At 38.9% G+C, this 21953-nt stretch overlaps 1 protein-coding gene across 5 annotated transcripts in view; it reads right to left on the bottom strand.

Moving 5' to 3' along the window:
• The window catches only part of SORCS1 (sortilin related VPS10 domain containing receptor 1), a 656026-nt gene that overhangs the window by 191339 nt on the left and 442734 nt on the right, over nt 1–21953 (bottom strand). The window lies entirely within an intron of this gene.

Below are 21953 nucleotides of genomic sequence, written 5' to 3' on the forward strand. Positions count from 1 at the left end.
AAGAATAATACAGCTTCCATGAACTAAGCTCTGACTATGATCCAAGTATTTTTAATGCATAGTTTGTTTAATGGAAACAATCCCTATGACTAATAAGGTTGATGTGACCCTCTTACAGATAAACATATAGTAAAACTTCAAGCTCACAAGTTACTCTGCTCCAGTAGTCACTCATTGGAGCCACAACTCTGGCAGGTTCTAATGTTCCCCACCCCTTCCCCTCAAAATGTCTTTTTCTACTCATACCTTTATACCTCGCTTGCTTGACACCCCCAATGTCAAGCTACACTTCAATAATTTTTACAGCACCATGGGGCCCTCTGTGCCTTCAAAATATTGCTAGGGCAGCAGCCCAGAAGTTGTTGCTGCTCTAGAATTCTGGTTCCATTGCAGTTTAGTTAACATTTTGACAAATATCATTGGCCACATCAACTTAGTGCCTGGGCTTTAAACTCATTCACCAATCTTCTGTCAGGGCATCTGCCTAAATCCACAGTGAGTGTATCAGTAAGACACACTGAACTAAGAACTCAGACTACCCAGCCACATCCTCTTCCCATCTCAGCATATAGTGAAAGTCATATGACTCACCAAGTGACTCACCAAGTCTGCACAATCATATCCAAGAACTAAGTCAGGTCCAGGGATTATTTATTGAATCTTAGAAAAGATTCTGATGACCTTGAGTCCAATGGAGCAAACTATATCTTGAAGCCAAAAGAAAGCTGAAATATCTGACTACTAAAGCAAGCAGCTCAATTGGCTCTAACTTCAGTATTTGAATATTTGGGCATTCAGTCAAGAAGAATCTGTGACTTCTTTATTTAAGTCTTATCATTTTTCTCTGACTCATCATGCTGTGGGGAGATTTTCTTGGAGCATGACTCATTTTAAAGTATCAAAGAGAACCAACGCATCAGATCTTCTCACAAATATAACAAGATAGTTCAATACCATTTTAATTTGGTACCCACATATCTGCAGTACACACATCTTTTTGCTAGTTCCCCCGTGTACCTTAAACACCTTGCACTACGATATACATTCTTGTAAAACTATACCAATTGCCTGTTATGGAAGTATCTGCTTCTCAATTGCCTGTTATAAAAGTATTTGCTTCTCTATATCCCCAGCTGTGTCTTTTTTAAATGCAGAACTACACTTTTTTCTATGAGTTTAAAGAGAACAGAGTTCACACCATTGTGTGTGCTTATGTCTATGTATAAATATATGTTGATATCTATATTTATATACAAAGATTTATGTAAATGAAACAGAATTGGGGCAGCTTGAGATATTTCTTTGTGTGTTGGCTGGATTCACATATATTCTGAAAGTAATATATTAGCATAGAAGACTTGTATCACTACAAGGAATTGGCATTGATGTTTTCTCACAGAATTCATTTCTCAGAGGATTTGTGGGTGCCAACATCTGCAGCTCTTTTCCACTGTGAATTTTTAATTGGTCCCCTAGGCTTGGGTTCAGAACCTGTGAACCAGTCAGGTATGTCCCAGAATATTTGTTTTTATGCTCTTCAAGGGACTGCCCTGTTATTTGTGAGATTCAAGAGAGCCCTTAAGCAGTGGATATAGCCAGACAATCCAATAAACCAAATGTTTCTCATTCAATGCAGGGACATCCTTTTCAGTTTTCTCTCTTGCAAGGAATCCTTCAGTATTGGTAAATTTGCCTTCTCATTTTTTCTTTCACATCTGGACACATGCCTGCTACCAGACTTTCTCAGTGGTGCTATCCATTCTAGCCAAGGCAGTTTCAAGACTTGCCCACTTTAATGCCAGATTTTCCTGTAGGGCAAGATCAAAGCCACCTTCCATATGAACCTTATTCTACACATGACAATTTCCAGTCACCTCATTTCCAGAGAACTGTAGTGCAACAAAAATATCATTTCAAACTACAGGTCACATATTTATATGAATCTTCCCAGTAGTTTTTCAAGAGATCTTTCTACAATCACAAGGTAAAAATCTTTTCTAATCTAAAAAAAAAATCACACTAAATTGGTGGGACTATTCTGTGATTCTCTGATGAGATCAAAAAGCTTTTAGTAGTCAAGAATCTCATCTGTCTGCCCCTACTTCTATGATGAAAATTGAGAAAGTCAAAAGAAAAAAGTGTACACAAATTCTCCTGGAGATATATCAACCTTAGAAAATACTTAGATACTTTATTTTAGCATTTTGGTGTCTTTGCCTGGCATTGTTCAGGGATTACTCCATGCTCTGTGCTGAGAGAACATTCTTTTTTATTTTTTTATTTTTTGTGTGTGTGCCACACCTGATGGTGCTCAGGGATTTACTCCTGGCTCTGCACTCAGAAAATGTTCCTGGCAGGCTCAGGGACCATATGGGATGTTGAGAATCAAACCCTAGTCATCTATATGCAAGGCAAAGACTATTGCTTTGGCCCCAAGAGAGACCATTCTTAATGGTCAAGAGATGGGGGGTGGGCATCTTTGGTGTTGGGAATCAAATAAGGGTAAACTACAGGCAAGGTAAGTGCCTTTTCCCACACTATCACTTTAATATATTATGATCTCATAATATATAAAAATATGAATGCAGAGACATAGAGTTGAGGACTAAGAGGACATGGTACGAAGCTTCCCACAAATAGTGAGAGACTATAATTAGAGTAGAAAAGGGGCCACTAAGATGATGAAATCATTGGAAATGATCACCTTGGACAAGAACTGGTTACTTGAGAAGGTAAAGTGATATACATGATATGTTTTAGCAACAACATTGCAAACCACACTTCCTAAAAGGGAGATAGAGAGAAAGAGAGAGAGAGAAGGCAGGCAGGGGAGAGGGCAGCAGGTAGGGCTAGATTGAAACTGGGAACATTGTTTGCAGTACATGTGCACTGGTGAAGCTCAATCATGAACAACTTTGTAACTGTATTATGGTGATTCAATTTTTATTTATGATTATAAATATAAAGAGAAGCCAGAACAATAGTGCATGTGACTGATCCAGGACAAACCTTGATTCGATCCTGGGCGTCCCATATGGTACATATCCCAAGCCAGGAGCGATTTCTGAACTTATAGCCAGGTGTAACCCCTGAGAGTCAGTGGGTTTGGCCCCCCAAAAAAACAAAAATTAAAAATAAACAAAATAAAATAAAAATATGAACCATTTAAAAATGTAGTATCTTCAAAGCTCTCAAGAATGTGTTAGTAGGGTATTGCAAATTTACCCCAAGAAAAAACAGTTCTGCATGTTCTCCCTACTACTTGAAACAATTTCTTCCTATAAAATTAATTGTCTAGCTTTGTGCTTTACTAAGGAAAGGAGAAAACAACAATGAACCACCATTCAAGGTAACATATGAAGCCTACAGAGTCTGACAGCAGTTTCCTCCACAAAGAAGAGACCAGTATCAAACCTTTGCCCAGTGACTCGCAGGCAGTGGAAGACATTTTGTGCAGAATGAGTCAATGTCCTTTAATACAATTCATAGTGTTGGCAGTGCCTAAATAAGATTTATATCCCTACATGTCCATTCCAGCTTCAAGGTTTCTTTTGACTGTCAGAACTCAGAATTGAGAATTATCATTACTGTCATATCAGACAAAGCAGCAGGAGCTTCCTCCTGTAATGCCAGGAAAAGTGCATGCATGTGTGCATGTGTGTGTGTGTGTGTGAGAGAGAGAGAGAGAGAGAGAGAAAGAGAGAGAGAGAGAGAAAGAGAGAGAGAGAGAGAGAGAGAACTCATTCTTGGAAGGTTTTTTGTTTTTCTTTGTTTTATAAAACTGATACAAACTTACCAACTACTAGGAAAAAGTTGAAGAAGTAGAAAATTTAGAAAGTGCTCTTTGGTGGAGAATATTCAGGCTGGCTAGGAATATATGCAGAAAATCTTTGCTGTCTAAAATCATTCTGTACTCTCTGGAACTATTTCTCTGCCTTGGTAAATACAACTTAATGAGCACAACCCCAGTGTGGTTCTGTGCTCAAGACCTATTAGCACCCCCTAGGTCTATCTACTCTGTCATTCTGCAGGCCCGGGTTGTCAACACTTCTTCTTACCCTAACCCTCTTCTCTACCCCTCTTCTAAACAGTTTTTTTTTTAAAGACATCTTACATTGGCTTCTTTTCTTGCCATCTGTTTTTGCTATAAGAAGAGTATAGATAAAAATACAGTAATCGCAAAGGATGTCATTGCACAGGATAGTTTTATAAGCTCCAATTCAACAGTTCAATCATCTCTGGTGCCATTCTTAGGTTGTCTGTAGAAATACAGGTTGGCTGAAGGGCATGTATATCAAGGATAATAATGGAGGCATTGAATAGCACATATTTTGTTGGAGAAGGAGCAAGATTCACTGACTTCCTATAGAATTGTTAACTGACAAGTAGTTTCAGATAAGAAGAAAGAAGGGGCACACAGGGATAGTTGCTTTCAATTTTTTTTCTATCTTCTTATCATTCACATTCTGGTTGATTCCCTAGAAGAGCAATATCTCTTCTGCAAAATTCCAGAATGTTGTAAAGTTTGATACCATCACTGTCACTGTTAAGCCTTTTCACTATTTCTTTTTCTTTTTTTTTTTTGTTTGTTTTTGGGCCACACCCGGCGTTGCTTGGGGGTTACTCCTGGCTGTCTGCTCAGAAATAGTTCCTGGCAGCTTTTCACTATTTCTAACCTAGATTAAGATAGTGCTATTTTTTAGACTGTTAGGCACACACTATTCATTGTCTTTGATAGCAAAGCTATCTGTGCAAGGACACAATGCATATAAAAGAAGAGTGATGGCATCTTTTAATTTTGGTTCATGAAGCTTAATACTGTGGACCACAAGGAATCTCATGCCATATTCCTAGTCAGAAGGGTTCTTCCTGGGTCTCCTTGAGCAGGCAGACTCCTTAGGAGGTTTCCTTACTGGTGGAACAATTCTAGCTCTAGGACAATTTATTTGTTTGTTTTTGTATTGATGTAACATCCAATGATGCTCATGACTTACTTCTGCTTTTAATTAGTTAATTATTTGGGTATATTTCAGTGGACAATCTGAGATGTTTGGGATTGAAACTCATTTGGCAGTATGCAAGACAGACACCTTGCCCACTGTTCTAGCATTGTGTCTCTTCGTTTATTGTGTTTTTTGTTTGTTTGTTTGTTTGTTTTTGCTTTACGGGCCACACCCTGTGATGCTCAGGGTTTACTCCTGACTTCATTCCTGGCTTGGGGGACCATTTGGGATGCCAGGGGATTGAACTGAGGCCCTCCTAGGTCAGCCTCATGCCAGGCAAATGCCCTACAGCTGCGCCACCACTCCGGCCCCACATTGTGTACCTTTTAAGTCTTTTTTAAGGGTGCCTACTCACTCCTCTTCTGTCTCTGTCCTTAACATTTTAAAGGCAGGAGGACTTCAAATAGCACTTCTTGAAAAGGCTGATAGAAAACTCTGCCAGTTCTATTTTATTTGCCTCATCCTAACACTGCCCTGGGGAAGATCTGGGTACAAAGCTCTCATCTACCTCATAATTCTCAGTTCTTGCTGCTGTTACTGCATTCTTTTTAGCAAGAAAGAGATGGTACCTGGAGGACTTCAAATAAATCCCTAATGTCAGGCCTGAAGCATTGCAACTATCAAACTCTTTCCTCTACTAGCTTCAAAAAGAAGAAAGAGAATCTTAGCAGATTAACCCATAATCTTCAGAAGGAAGCTCTTGCACTCAACTTTCACAGTACTGGAATGGTCAAAATATTACTTTGGGAGGGGAAATACTTTCTAGATGTGGTAACTAAAATAATATTACACAAAACATTGATGAATATTTATTTTCCTTGGCTTACTGGTACAGGAGTAAATATTGAAAGAATTATGATGACCATTCTAGGACAGCCTTCTTTCCCAACAGATGCAATTTTCTCAAAGAAAAAACTAGACTTTCATGTTCTATCATTGACAATATATTTACACATAGGATTTGATTCATGCTTCATGGGTGTGATTCAGTGCTATTATACCTGGTATTTCTAAAGAAGATTGAGGTTTCTAACCTGTAACCATCTCAGTCTGAGATCAGTCTCAGAATTACTAATGTGAGACCCAGAACAACTGGTCTACAATTCTGCATGTGGCAGTTTGATGTATGTAAAACACAAAAAAATAGTTTGGCTGCCTAGTAAGCACAATCACCAAGAATAGAAGTGCTATACCCATTATTAAAACAATAAAAAGAACAAAAGGACAAAACATCAGAGGGAAGGAGGGAAGAAAATGTAAACATACTTTTGTCTTTGTATGTATGTGTGTTTATTGTTTTGTACTCTTTCTTTGGTTCCTGTAAACAAATTTGGTTCAAAATATTATGGTTACCTTTGTAGCAATGGGGATGCTGAAAATCTGCAAAACTTTTTTTCAGAAAGAGACAGAGAGGAAGAGAGAGAGAGAGACAGACAGACAGAAAGAAATAGAGACAAATAGAGATAGAGGATTTATTTATTTGTTTACTTATTTATTTATTTCTGGTCTTTTGGGCACATCCAGTTGTGCTCAGGGGTTACTTCTGGCTCTGAGCTCAGAAATTGCTGCTGGCAGACTCAGGGGGACCATATGGGATGCTGGGGATTGAACCCGGGTCTGACCTAGGTCGGCAGTGTGAAGGCCCTACCACTGTGCTATTACTCCAGCCTCAGAATTTGCAAGCCCTTTAAGATGAAGGAAGCCTTGCCTCCATGATATCTTTCTGGCCCCATAGGTGAAGGAAACAATAGTATAGCTAGTAGAGCATTTGCTTTGCAGAAGGCCAAATCACGTTGAATCCCTGATATCCCATATGGTTCCCTAAGTACCATCAGGAGAGATTTCTGTGCACAAATCCAGGAGTGATATCGGAGCATGACCAGGTATGGCCTTCAAACCAAAATTAAAAAAATTTGAAGAGACAAATTGTGAAGGGGAGTATTTTTTTATGACTGAAATCCAACTACAAACATGTTTGTAATAATGGTACTTAAATAAAAATATTATTTTTTTAAAAAAGAGAAGACAAATAGAATTTCTTAATATGAATATATGGAAAAAGGGGGAAGAGATAAACCTGAATAAATAGAGTAACAACATTCAGAGGAATGTCTTTTCATTTTTCCTCTCAATTGAGTCAGAGGTAACTTGGCTGCAATACATAACAACAGTGAAAGAGAGCAGAGACTCTAAAGAGCCTGAAGTGGAAGGGAGAAAAGTAAGTCTATCCAAAGTTGGATGAGTTAAAATAGCCTGGACCCAAGTGTCTGCAAGGTCAAAAGACAACAGTACCATGGCCAAGTGTTCAGGCTTTGCTGATGAAGTTTGAGTTGGGATGCTGACACATCCCTGGCTCCATCAATCTGTCTTTAAAATGAATTGATCAAATCTGTCACTGGCCATTCCTGAGCTGTCAGTGGAGTCTGTCACATGCCTTGTAGTGGGTAGTATTCTCTGAGACAGACAGGCTTGGGAGATGAGATATAGGACTCAGGCTGGTTGGACAGGAAGGGTCAGAAGGTGACTACAAGCAAGTTCAATTTACAGACATTTCCTGTGAACTCAAATCTGAAGATATGGAGACAATTTAGGAGAGACTCTTGATGTCAACGTGGTAGAAAATACACAGAGCAATAAGTACAAGATACATAATTAGAGGCTAAGGTAAGAATCTCTATCATAAGCCCCTTAAATCAAGGTGCTCATATTCAAAAAAAAATGAAACAAAACATGGAATCACACCATTCTTTCAAGCCTAGGTGATAAAGCACAGCAGTTTGCAGAGAACAAATCAGTAGCAGAAGAAAATTGTCCCTTGAAGATAATTCGAAATGTGTCTCATACAATGAATTCTTTAGGGATGTGAAGATGGGCTCGAGTAGAAAGAAATCAGTTATAAGTGATGGAAATAGAGCAGAAAAATAATGTTGGGGTTAGTCAGGGTTCCTAAGTATGCTGAAGAAAGAGGGCAACGATTAAGAGAACAAATTAAACATTTAAATGCAAAATGCACCTAACCAGCTAAGTTCAAAAGAGATATTCCCTTCTGAAATCTTATCAAGGATTTGGTTTTGCCTAGGCAGGGTGAGACTTTACATCAGATCCCTAATAAGAACTGGTGATAGGCTGCACTAGGTGCATCTGTATGGGTGCATTGGGCTTCTGTACCTCAAAGTTTACTAGCTGATCTGAAGGGTAACTTGTGACTTAGAACCAGACAGGGGTGCTCTTTCTCTCTCTCTCCTCTTTCCTTCTCCTCCTTTATGAGCTCCTTCATACAATTATCCCCTCTGTGTGTGAAATTCCACTTTTGACATTAGGTGACTGTTAAAGAGAATAGCTAGATAGTAGGCTGGAAAGAGGTCTTTAAATAAATATTGGCAATTAGAGAAAAGGAGATAAAAGATCACAGTCATTTTTAGGAAAAATGTGGAGTTTTTTGGGGAAGGGGTGCTCAGGGCCTTTTTGTGAGGAGGATTTTCCTGGCTCCTAATGATCAGGGATCATTAGTGGGAGATTATAGAAGTGGGAGATGATTATATGTGGTGCAGGGGATTGAACCTGGGTCAGGTGTGACTATAACATTCATCCTACACATGATACTGTAGTCTGGCCCCTAAAGTTTTGATGCAATGGGACTGAAGTGCCAATCAAATCAAACATGGATTAGACCCTTAGCTCTACCAAACATTTTATAAGCTACATTGGTAATTCTTTCACTATCTTAGAGCTTCAGGTTCCCTAAATATTAGGTAGGTATATATAGTTACATTCAATGCTTGATATAAGAAAAAGGTTTTAGTGACCAATCTAAAAAAGCTGAGAAGAATGCTTACAGAATATTTAGTACTCTTTTCTCTCTCCTCCAGTCATGTTGTTTTTGCTAAAGCTGCTCACATACCCTAGTGAGGACGTCTGGTAGGCAGCAATGGGGAAATGGAGTTGCATGTTTGTTTCCAGACTTTAAGGAAGCAAAGAAGCATCTGAGATCATGTTTCCCAGTCCCCCATCTGCGATGAGTATTGCTTAACATGGCCTTTCCTGGAACAGCTGAGACTGTTCTGGCACTGGATTGCAAATTTTATTATCTGGAATATTTTCTAACCATGCCTGTATCTAGAGTAAATAAGAAACAATTGGAGTTATTCTAGTAAACAAAGAAGGTAGGAGGGGCAAAAGAGTTGACGGTGAGGGAAAAGAAAGAGGTTCTGGAGATACATATTTCTGTTTCATTGTTTTTACAATGAAACATTGTTTTACAATGGTGCACACCCATGCTCAGAGTTTATTTCTGGATCTGAGTTCAGGTTCAGGAGCTCACTGACTACAAAAACAAAACAAAATAAAAACAAATGGTGATGTGGAGACAAGGATTGAAACCTGGTTGACTGATTGCATACAAGACAAGTACCATGCCTGCTGTACAGTGACTCCAGCCCATATTTTATATCAAGGATTTGGCTAATTATTTCTGACTTAGCTAATTGGATTTTTTAGTTACACTAAATGTGCCATTTATATTTTGTATGAACATACATGTTAAAAGGACATATTTTAGTGTTTGCTTAAAAATAAAACTCATAGTCATAAATTTACAGACACAGAATTTTTCTTTGCATATAAAGCTTATTTCCTCCTGCTTAAACTACTATCATCCTTGATTGTAACCATGTTTGAGAAGGAATAAAGCCTTTATTTTTACATTTCTAAGGTCAATCCCTAGAACAGTGGACTCTTATTTGCAGGCCATCTTTTCAGCTCAATTAAATTAGGGATCCCTTTGAAACTTGTATGCACTGGTGAAGTGTAAGATGATGAAGAGCCCATAGAGCCCATCAAGGTGACTTGCACAAGCATAATATAACTATATTACAAAGATTAAATGGTCATTAAATAGCCTAATTGTACCTGCCAAAATCTTATTTCTAAGCATTCATTTTCAATTGTCCATTTCCCCTATTCTTAGAGCCATTTTATTTAAAAATTAGAAATAGGTAGATCGGGGCCGGAGAGATAGCATGGAGGTAAGGCGTTTGTCTTTCATGCAGGAGGTCATCGGTTCGAATCCCGGCGCCCCATATGGTCCCCTGTGCCTGCCAGGAGCAATTTCTGAGCCTGGAGCCAGGAATAACCCCTGAGCACTGCCAGGTGTGACCCAAAAAAAAACCAAAAAAAAAAAAAAAAAAAAAAAAAAAAAAAAAAGAAATAGGTAGATCAAACCACTCTAGGTAAAAACTAATGATATAACCTGATTAAACAAGATATCTGAGGTGAATAAGGCCTTCCTTGTTTGCATATGATGGCATTTGAGCTTGAGAATTTGTTTTATAAACAAGCATTGGGGTTGACATTTAGCAAATTCCCTGGTTTCCACTTTAATTGTCAGTTTTGTACTTGGATACTTAAATTATTTACATATTCATGAGATTAGAAATCAGCTCTGACATTGGGAAATTTTAAGCACATGGAAATTCTGACAAACCAGCATGGTATATAATGCTCAACATATTTCTTATAAATACCAGAGTGTCTTTTTCCTTAACTTGGTGCCTTGGGGAAATGTAATGGCATTAGGTAGAAATCAGTTTCCTAAGTATCCGTGCTTGTACAGAAATCATTTGAATATCCTCAAGGGAATGAATTTCAAGGATCTTTTTTTATTTCAAAGTTGCCCTTTTGACATTTGAAGTACTGCTAGATCTATTCAAAAGCAATAGAGACACTGTGAAGCTAAATAGTTTAGAATGGAATGGTTTATTGTTATTCTAAACCATATTTACATTGACTCATCACTGCTCCATTTATATTAGTTCCATGATACCTTTCAGTGATGGACCATGAAAGGGTTCATAATGACAGGAGTGCCCGTAAATTTGGTATGAGGCAGGTTGGATGCTAGGACAAATCATGACCAATACAGCTTCAATCAAGTTTGCTTTTTCTCAGACCTGTGACCAATACTAGGGCTAACATTTATATGATGCTTGCTATATGCCAAGAAATGTGTTGAATGAACTTTATCTCAGCAACCTCAGGTAGTCCTTTACTTGGGCTTTGCCATTATTCAATATTTTCACATTGAACTGGGAAAAGGAATAGTCAAATGACTCCTTCTGGGTCATGCCCCATGAGAAGTCTGGCATAATGGAGTGCAGATGCTCCTTTACAGTTTCCTTCATTGCCTGCCTGTCATATCAATAAGCCACAATTCACTGAATTGTTAAAAGTTTGTCATCTATTTCCTTTATATGATAATCATTCCAGGGGATGCCACCTTTTAATTTAATTTAATTTAATTTAATTTTCATCAAATGAGCAATCTTTTTGGGGGGGGGGGGGTTTGGGCCACTCCCAGCAGTGCTCAGGGGTCACTCCTGGCTATCTGCTCAGAAATCGCTCCTGGTAGGCATGGGGAACCATATGGGACACCGGGATTCGAACCAACCACCTTAGGTTCTGGATCGGCTGCTGTGCTATCTCTCCAGACCCGAGCAATCTTTATTGTACATTTAGGACATGGCAACTATTTTGGTAAAAGAAAAAAGCCAATAAAGAACCATGAATTATGTTCTATAGCTATGAACTGAGGAGAATAAATACACAACTTTGGTGGAGAGAAGGCTTAATAAGATGCATTTAATAACAATATCAGGAACGTAGTAGAAGTGAAGTCTCATTGGCATAAAAGGACTAAAAATACAAAAACTAGAATAGAGACACAGTGGGCACACCCTTCACTGCTCACGGGCTAATGATTCTCAGGTGATTCTTGGGGATAAATCCATATAGATGTATTGTATGTGAGAAATAACAACTATTCTATTTCTCTCTTATTGGATTTGAGTGATATTTCAGTGTGTAGAAAACTTGCTTTGCATGTGGTTGACTCAAGTTCAGTCCCTTGCACTTCATACAGTTTCGAGAGCCTGCTAAAATTTATCCTTGAACACAGAGCTAGGAGTAAATCCTGAGGTATCAGTAAATCCTGCCAGTAGTGGGCTCCCAAAATCATTATTATTAGGCAACTATAGTTATAATTGTATTATTGTTTTTACTTTTGTATAAAGTTACTATATCTGTACCACCACCAAACTGTCAAAAGCCCTCCAATACTGCTTCATATCATTTCTAGTTCACCTCTTCCCTCTCCACAGTAAATCCTCCCTGACCTGTATCCTCCAGGATTTGGTAATCACAGTTCTGCTGTCACAATTCAAGGTGATAATATTGGAATTTAAAGCAGCAGTGACAAACAATATCCTTTTGTCTGAACTCTGTTTAAAAAAACAAAAAGAAAAGATTACAAAAAATAAATGAGACTGATTTCTATGTAACTTTTTAAATAATGTTGCAAGTTGGAGAGAGAAGAAGAGAGGTAATAAAAAGAGGAAAAAGAAAAAGAGGAAGAGGAGGGGGAAGAGGAAGATGAGGAGGAAAAGAAAAAAGGAGAAGGAGGAAAAGGAAGAGTGGAACCACTCCATGAGAACATGTTCCATCTTTAAAATCATTTTATGTCTTATATAAGCATGTACTACATAAGGATTGTTATGATTTCTTATTTCTGTAATATGCTGTAATTATCTAGACTATAGAAATCAGGAATCACTAAGATTTCTCTGTGTATTACAGGCCAGCTAACTCCTAGAACACTGGGAAATTGAGATGTAGAAATACCTGGGCACTGAAGAGCTGGCCCAGCACCTGACTGCTCTGAAGGTGTCTGTCTTCCCAACACAGACTGACCACATGTTCTTTAAATCAGGAAAAAAAATTATTTACCTCCTGAATTAAAATCCTCAGGGAAATTCATGACAAGAGAAAAGCAAAAATAAAGAAAAAGACAAGAAAAGGTTAGAAAAATTTACTTGGAAACTAATTCAAGGTAACATAAAGGCTTATTTTAAATTTCTCTCTGAAGTTTTCTACTTTAAAATTTGGAGCTGATTGTAAAGTTAAAATTATACATCTACAAACAAATGCATAATTAGCAGAATTGTCTGAAAAATAAAAGGAATGACTTGTTACTTGACTCCCTCTATAACAAAAACATCAAGCTGCAGTTTGACTTCCTCCAGTGCCTCTTTGTTCAAAGTGGAAAGTAGGGCCTGTGAGATAATTAAGGGGATATAGTGCATACATTGCATGGTTCCAGCTATGGTTTGATTGTCAGCATCATATATATCCCCTGAGAACTACCAGGAATTTTCCCTAAACACAGGATTAAGAGTAAGTTCTGGTCATTGTTTAGATCAAAAACATTCTTTTGGGGACTATTGTAGACCATATTCCAGATTCCTATAGCTTAGACCAGGGGTCTCAAACTCGTGGCCCACGGGCCATTAGCGGCCCTCTGTACAACATTTTGTGGCCAGCGGCCAGCCTTCAAATATCGCAGTATTCACGATTATTCGCTTACTGAATAATCGCAATAAAAATCGCATTAGTAAGAAAAAATCGCATTAAACATTCGCATATCCGGAGCAGTTCCGTTCGGGGTATGTAAATGTTTTATGCGATCCATTGCGATTTTTTTCTTACTAATGTGATTTTTTATTGTGAATATTTGGTAAGCAAATAATCGCGAATACTTTACGCCTAGCACAGATGTCATTTCCACTGCTCTGCCCGCTGTCCCTTGCATTATTGGAGGCCTAACGGAGAGAAGGGAGAGAAGTTTATTACAGAATTAGATTTTGTCATACCTTCATCATGACTTCATCAAAGCCTGCAGTGAAGAGAAAGATTGATGACAAGCACAGACAATTTCAGGAAAAGTGGGAGACACAGTATTTCTTTGTTGAGCACAGGAGCATCCCCACATGTCTTATTTGCTCAGAGAAAGTTACAGTGCACAAGAAATACAATTGAAACGCCATTATTCAACTAAACATGCTGAGGAATGTGCAAAATATCAAGGAAAGGAGAGAGCCAAGCGGGTTGCCAGTCTTAAAGCATGTCTAATGAGGCAACAAGATTTCTCAAGAAAGCAACCAAAGAGAATGTTGCATCAGTCGAAGCTAGTTACATGGTTAGTGAGATGATTGCTAAGGCAGGGAAACCATTCACAGAAAGAGAGTTTATTAAAAAATGCATGTTACAGGCTGCAAGTATTATCTGTCCAGAAAAGAAATGTCAGTTTAGCAAAATCAGCCTTTCTGCCAGTACTGTGGCAGAGTGCATTTCTGACATGTCAAGTGACATTTATCATCAACTGTGTGAGAAAGCCAAATGTTTTGATGCATACTCAGTTGCTCTTGACGAGGGCACAGATATAACAGACACTGCACAGCTCACAATTTATGTCCATGATGTTGATTGCAATTTTGCATTGACAGAGGAGCTGTTCACAATAATTCCAATGCATGGCCAGACTACCACTAATGAGATATTTCAGCATCTGTGTGATGCCATTGAAAATGCAGGCTTGCCATGAAAGAGGTTTGTTGGAATAATAACCGATGGAGTGCCATCGATGACAGGGAGGAAAAATGGACTGGTGGCACTTGTTCAAAAAAAACTTGAAGAGGAGGGTGTAGAGAAGAAGGCCATTGCTCTTCACTGCATTACCCACCAGCAGTCCCTTTGCAATAAGTGCCTGCCGTGTGACAGTGTGATGTCTGTTGTTTTGAAATGCATCAACCAAATCAGATCCAGGGGTTTAAAACACAGGGGGTTCCGTGCTTTTTTAGAGGAAATAGAGTCAGAATATGGAGATGTGCTCTATTTCACCACGGTACGTTGGCTCAGCAGGGGAAATGTCCTGAAAAGATTTTTTGAGATGAGAGAAGAAGTGAAAGCCTTCGTGGAGAAGGATGGGAATGCTGTTTCTGAGTTGAGTGATCACAAATGGCTCATGGACTTAGCTTTCCTTGTTGACATCACACATAAGCTGAATGTACTAAACAAGATGTTACAAGGCCCGGGCTGGTTTATCAGTGCTGCCTATGACAATGTGAGAGCATTCTCCATAAAACTTGTGTTATGGAAATCCCAGCTCTCTCAGACAAATCTTTGCCATTTCCCAGCATGCAATAAACTTGTGGATGCAGGCATACCATTCAGTGGTGAGGAATATGTTGATGCTATTTTTAAGCTAGAGAAGGAATTTGATTACAGATTTGCAGACTTCAAAAAGCACAGAGCCACTTTCCAATTTTTTGTGGACCCCTTTTCCTTTGATGTGCAAGATGCCCCTCCTGTGCTTCAAATGGAGTTCATTGACCTGCAATGCAACTCTGATCTCAAAGTCAAGTTCAGGGAGATTAGTGGGAAAGCAGACATGTATGGGCAATTTTTGAGAGAATTGCCCTCCAGTTTCCCTGAGCTTTCCCGAATGTTATTTTTGGGAGCACATAATTGTGTGAAAAGTTATTCAATAATTCAAAGTAGAGGTCTAGACTTAATGATGATCATCTTCAAGCCATACTGAGGGTCTCAACTGTGGTTCAGCTTTGTGAGAAGAAGTGCTGTCAAGTCTCTGGCAGCAAGGAATAGGCAAAAGATGCCATGTTCAGAAGAACTGTTCATGATCTTCCCTCAATGTTCTATTCATGTTCAGAAGAAATAATTAAAACTATTAATAATGATGTTTGAGGACTTTTTTTTTGGTGAAATCCCTTATGCAGCCCTGCCACAAGCATCTCTCAGTGTTATCAACACCCTAAACCACCAATAAAAAGAAGTTACTGTCTAAATGAACTTTCTTGTCCAGGGGTAGGAAAAAGGATCCCACTGTCCAAGATTGGAGAACTTACCCCCACTCTGGGAAAGACAGAGTGCTACAGAACTCAACTTCTGTAGAGTTGACTGAGAAAGGAGTCTCTTCAGGACAAAGAACCAAAACAAACAACAATTCCCTTGCTGTTCTGCAGACTGAGCTTGCAAGTGTTTGTTTCTGCTACACAACACTACAGAATCGCCTTTCACAGACACTCCTCTAGAGCAAATCTTGCCAGAGGCCCAAAGCCCAGAGCCCTGGGATAGTTGGCAAAGCCAACATGCATGCATGTTCGCATACTTTCCTTCTGTTTTTTCTTCCAGAAACATCTGTGTTTTGTTTTTTCTCTTTACAAATGTTTCTCAACACATCATGTTTAGTGAGGTATTTAAGAAAGGCTGAGAGATGCTGTTGGAGGAAATGTTTTATAGCACAGTTTGTACACTAGTTTATTGCCAAACTAAAATAAAGATGTAATCTGGCAGAATCAGCCTGTTGCTGTTGTTGCTGGTTGGCTTTCTGCATTAAGGCAAAGAAATAAGGGAAATACTCACTGAAGTGAGTATTTGTGTAAATGAAGAACACCATTTCATCCTTTTACCTGTTCAAGTTCCAAATGCAAAGGTAAAAGAATTAGCAGAATGTTGGATTGGTTTATGATTTAAACACAGGATTATGAAGAAAAAACTGTCAGAAAATATATTAGCGTTCTGAAAAACAAAGTCATGTCTTTCTACCTAGAGTCCATGGTAAATTCATTATCATTTTTTGTTCAAATTTACTGTGACTTCTTTTGACAATTTCCATAACACTTATGATGCGATGCTTATTTACTTATTTACTTCTATCCTATAGGGATTTCTAAGTAGTGATACCATTTCTTTTAGAATTTCGAAATGGAAAATGTAATTCTATTGTTGTCTGGAGACCCACGATTCTACTCAAGAAAGCTTTTTCACTTGTTTGTTTTAGAGCTGGTGGTGCTTAAGGACTAGTTTGGACTTAGTACTTGGTTACTTCTGAAGGTGCTCAGGAAACCATATGGTACTAGAGATTGAACTCAAGGTTTCCTACTTATGGAGCTGTACACAGCCTGTTGAATAATCTCTCTTGTCTATTCAAGAAAGATTTACTTCATGGCAACTACATATTCATTGAATATCAAATATTAATTTTGTCTCTACTAAGATATCAAAACATAATGATTTGTCAAGTTATAAAGGAATTTTATTCACATTCTTTTTGATAAAAAATCTTTATTAATTGCTTTATTTAAGCACCGAGGTTAGAAAATTGTTCATTTTGGGGTTTCATTCATAGCATATGCACCACCCTTCACCAGTGCACTCTTCCCACCACTAATATTTCCATTCCTTTCTCCATTCACCTCCCCCATCTGTCTAGAGCTGGCAATTTGCTTCTCTCTCACTCTCTCTCTTTACTTTTTGACAATGTTATTTGTACCATTGTTAATGGTGGGGTGTCTTTCATGTCACTTTCACCCATTTCAGTACTGAGTTCTTTTCAATAGTGATCAATTCCAACTATCATTGTCATAGATTATTATGCAGATGAGAAAAATGTTAAATTTATTTAAAATATCGGGGCTGCAGCAATAGTGCAGAAGGTGGCAGCTGAACTGGGTTCAATCCTTGCCATCTCATATGATCCTTGAAGCCTGTCAGGCATGATCCCTAAGCACAGATCCAGGAATAAGTCCTGAGTTTTACAGGTTTGGCTCCAAAGCACACTTAAAATATGACTTTCTATGGAATAGGTGAAGGAAGGCTAGTTTGGACCAGGAAGTACAATTTTCGAGTCTCAAATAAACAATTGAAGTCCCCAAAATGCTCACACCAAAAAACTACCACAGGGTTTTCAGACACTTCTGTGAAATGAGTCAGAGTGGAACTCTGCAGCCCAGAGGGGCTCTGTCTACTAGTCAGTGATGCAGACTCAGACCTAAGAATCTCATTCATTGAAGGAGGGATAGCAAGCGCCATGTCAGGAAAATGCAAAAAAATGAAGATGCTATATATTCCACAGGGAGGATGTAAGCCTGAAAAGTGATAGTATTATACAAGAAAAGAGAAGAAATCAGAAATTGGCAGAATCCTAATGGCTCTGCCACTTGTACAAGATATTGTCTAAAAGGTAGTAGTTTCTACTTGAGGATTCTCTTCACCAAAGGCTTGGATAAAAGAGCATCCCATAGCATTTTGGCTTGCACTGAGACTAAGATCCTCCCCAAGATTCTATAGCAGCAGTAGAAGTGGCAATCACAGCTGTCACCAAAAATTGATGAGCAATACTTATACAAAAAATAAATTGTTCCCTATTCCTGAAAAAACAGTCATTCACCTGTCAACAGCAGCATGGGGCCTTCCTTGGGGCTTCACTGCTGTATCTCATCAGTGATAAAAGCTCCATGATTCAGAGGTGATTGCCAGCTATTATTTCCATACGACTGACCTACTTGAGTGGCCACAGACTTGTTCAACCTGACTTCAAGCCAACAGCAGCATCTAATGAATCACTTGAGGACTGCAGCCCACCTCCCTTTCCAGCTCATGTACCACTCTTCACACTGTGAAGCATGTACTGAATGCTCATTTCTTCAACTTACCTCCCCCATAGCAGACTATCTGTGTCATCCCTACATTTATACCTGTTCCAGAAATTTTCCCCTTCATTATTTCCAGAAGAAATAGAGAATTTAACAGAAAGGCTTATATCTGTCCATAAGCATATCTGCAGTTACCATCCTCAAGAATGAGCTCCATACCACATTTCAGTTAAGACTTTCTTCTAGAAACTGAATGTTAACCAATAAATATTTTTCCCTTTGGAAGAATCTAGTAACTTACAATATTTTAGAGTTCTGAGCTCAAATACAGCTGAGACAGTGTAAGACTTCTCCTGGTTCTAAGATGGTGGGATTATATTGTTCCATAGTCACAAAGATAATTTCTTTAGTGTGACCAATATTATTATTATAGCACCCTAACTGGTATTCTTAGGACGTTAGAATTTCTACTACTGCTGTTTAGCTGGATACTAGAGTATCCTTGTTTATCCACATCTCTAACAATATTATTTATTGATGCAACTTTTGGGAAAAAATTTAATTAAAACAAGGCTAATTTTTCAAAATGATATAGTCCAAACATTTAAAAATTGATAAAAGTGGAGATTAAATCCCCAAAATCTATACAAGTAAAAGTAGTTATACCAAATTTCAGGTTACCCTGAGGAATCAATCCTAGATATGTGTTATTTCTAAACACATGGATTTATAATTAGATAAAATGTGTCTTCTGGGTATAAAATGCATGCCTTGAAAGCTTCAGACCAAAACTTTGATTTCTAATACTACATGTTCCAACTACCAGAACCACACAGGTGGTCCTAGAAGTCTTCATAATTTTTCTTCACATCACTGGGCTCCAGGATCATGTAAGGTTGCTTTATCAGAAGTGGTCCCCAAATCCTAGGCCCTAAGGATTGTTAGGGAAATAACAAAATGTGCACTCACACAACAAATAATAAAGCAAATTTATTACAGTCCAGGTTAAATCATTTCAGAACAGCTCCATCTCCTAAGCTTTGTGCTATAAATTTCACATGTTTTGATACCTTTTGTATATGAATGAGGGCAAAGACTTTTTTTATTTCCTTTAGACTTGGGAAATTTAGATGCATTAATTTCCTTCCCCAGATGGATGAAAACTTCTTCATATAGACTTTTATACCAACAATGCCCCATGAAAAGCATGTGTAAAACAGGCAGAATTTATTGTTTTGTTTTTTTTTTCCAATCTTGTTGAAAGAACATTCACAGTTATAATCAGCCTCATGGAACACTTTAATGCAAAACAAAGTCAACCCTAAGTACTGCCCACCACAGGCTGCCAAGTTGGGTTCACAACCCAGATACCATACCCTAACTCTTCCAAGGTTATCAGCTTAGCTGCAGTGATCATGGGAGTTTAAGTGCTAGAAAATGAAGGTTTACATTTTTAGCATCTTTTACAGCCACATACCAAGACATCTAGTTTTCAATGAGCCAGGTAAATTTGGCCCTCACTGTGCCACTGCCATGCAAGGAGAAATTAGCCAACTGTCAAAACAAAATACAATAAAACAGTAGATTAAATGACTAAACTGTGTCCCGAACAGCTCTGGCCTTTCAACTGCTAACTGCACCATCCTGTACCAGAAGCACTATGGCAGGACTCCAGGATTAAAATTGTACATTCTTCTGAAAGCAGAGCCAAGCTAATCAAGAGAAAAATACTAATTATAAATCTTTTCTATTTTTAGATTTAATGTGTGTTTTATTTGTCAATGAGGGCAGTATGAATAAAACTCCAATTTTAGGAATTTTACTTTGCTTTCTCCAAAATGCTCATGAGTGGAAACCATAGAAAATTGCTTAAAATGTTTCCTTCTTATAGGAAGAAGAAATATAGTTATACAATACTATACAGATAAAACCTAGAATATCCTCCTCCCTCATGTCTTTAAATATATGCAATTTATAACAATGACTTTACATAATTATGCATTTCAGAAGTACACTTTAAAAGAACATTTTAGTATTTTAGTATTTTTCCTATTTTCCTTTTGGCTTTCATAGGTTTCTAGAGGCTTACATAGGCTTACATAGGCTTTTCCCACATTTTTCTTTATGTATATTTAGTTTCTTTTTATTAAATGTAGTTATTATTAACTTTATATTTCAGCTGATCATGAAAGTTCTTTAAAAAAAGGGTTAAGTCAAACTGGAGAGGGAGGCTGCAGCTGGACCCAGACGATCCCACATGCCAGGATTCCTGCTCCTCTCCTACGGGTATGGCTGGGAATCTGGGCAGACAGCTGGCCAATGGCCTCCTGGGCTGACCACCTAGTCCAGGAGACTGAGATCCCCCCTGCCAAACTGGTCTTCAGGGCCAGGTTTGGCAACTGGTCTCTGCGAGGAGAGGGGAGGAGGGAAACTCCAATCCCATGCTTTTTCAAACTGGAGAGGAAGGCTGCAGCTGGACCCAGAAGATCCCACATGCCAGGATTACTGCTCTTCTACTGGCATGGCTGGGATTCTGGACAGACAGCTGGCCAAAGTCCCCCAGGACTGACCAGTTAGTCCTGGAGACCGGGAGCCCCCCACGCCAAACTGGCTTTCAAGGCCAAGTCTGGCATCTGAGCTCTGGGGGGATGGGGAGGAGGCAAATCCCTCCCCCATGCTTCTTCATATTGGAGAGGGAGGCTGCAGCTGGACTCAGAGGATCCCACATGCCAGGATTCCTGCTCCTCTCCTACGGGTATGGCTGGGAATCTGGGCAGACAGCTGGCCAATGGCCTCCTGGGCTGACCACCTAGTCCAGGAGACTGAGATCCCCCCCATACCAAACTGGTCTTCAGGGCCAGGTTTGGCAACTGGGCTCTGGGGGGAAGGGGGAGGAAGGAAACTCCTCCTGTATTCATATATTCATACTGGACCCCCTGCAGCGATGTCTTTTCTTACTAATACTCATTTTTATAACCGCATGGGTGCAAATGCAAATACTTTTTAAGCATTATCTAAAAATGTTCTTCATTCTAGACGGTTCCTAGGAAAGGAAATGGAATACCAAAGATTTGGATGATAACACTCAAATGTATCTTTAAAGTCAGTCTTTATGGACGTGACTTTCCATACTGAGTCCAAGCCGAAATCACAAACAATTAATATATATGTATTGTATATAGCCCCTGTCATTTATTGCCTCTCCCCTACCCCTGTGTCTCTTCTATCTCCTCATCTTCCAATCCTGATCTTCCCTAATTTAACCCTCTTTACCCTCAGTTCCTAACTCGGTAGGCACCATGGTTGACCTCCTGCCCCAACAGACCACCTTCCAGCTCCTCAGTGAAAGACCCCCTCTGGGTCCCTGTTCTCATGCATCGGCAAAGAACTGCAACCAGCATGCCTGCTGACTCAAGCTTGATGGCCCCTCTAATCCCCACCAAATCGTGGACTGTTGCATGATACAGGAATTGGCCTCAGCAAAACTCCCAGCTCAAAGACACTATATGGTCTTGTAATGCAGCAAAGCATCTCTCAAACTCAATTCCAAGACCTGTGAATCAATATCAAAAGACTTAACTGGGAGTCTTATATTGCCTATAGAAGCTCAATACCTGTATAACAATACATCTTAAGATGTGTATTCCTAAATATACAAGTAGTCTCC

Source organism: Suncus etruscus, chromosome 17 (genome assembly GCF_024139225.1).
Source record: "Suncus etruscus isolate mSunEtr1 chromosome 17, mSunEtr1.pri.cur, whole genome shotgun sequence".
NCBI lineage: Eukaryota > Metazoa > Chordata > Mammalia > Eulipotyphla > Soricidae > Suncus > Suncus etruscus.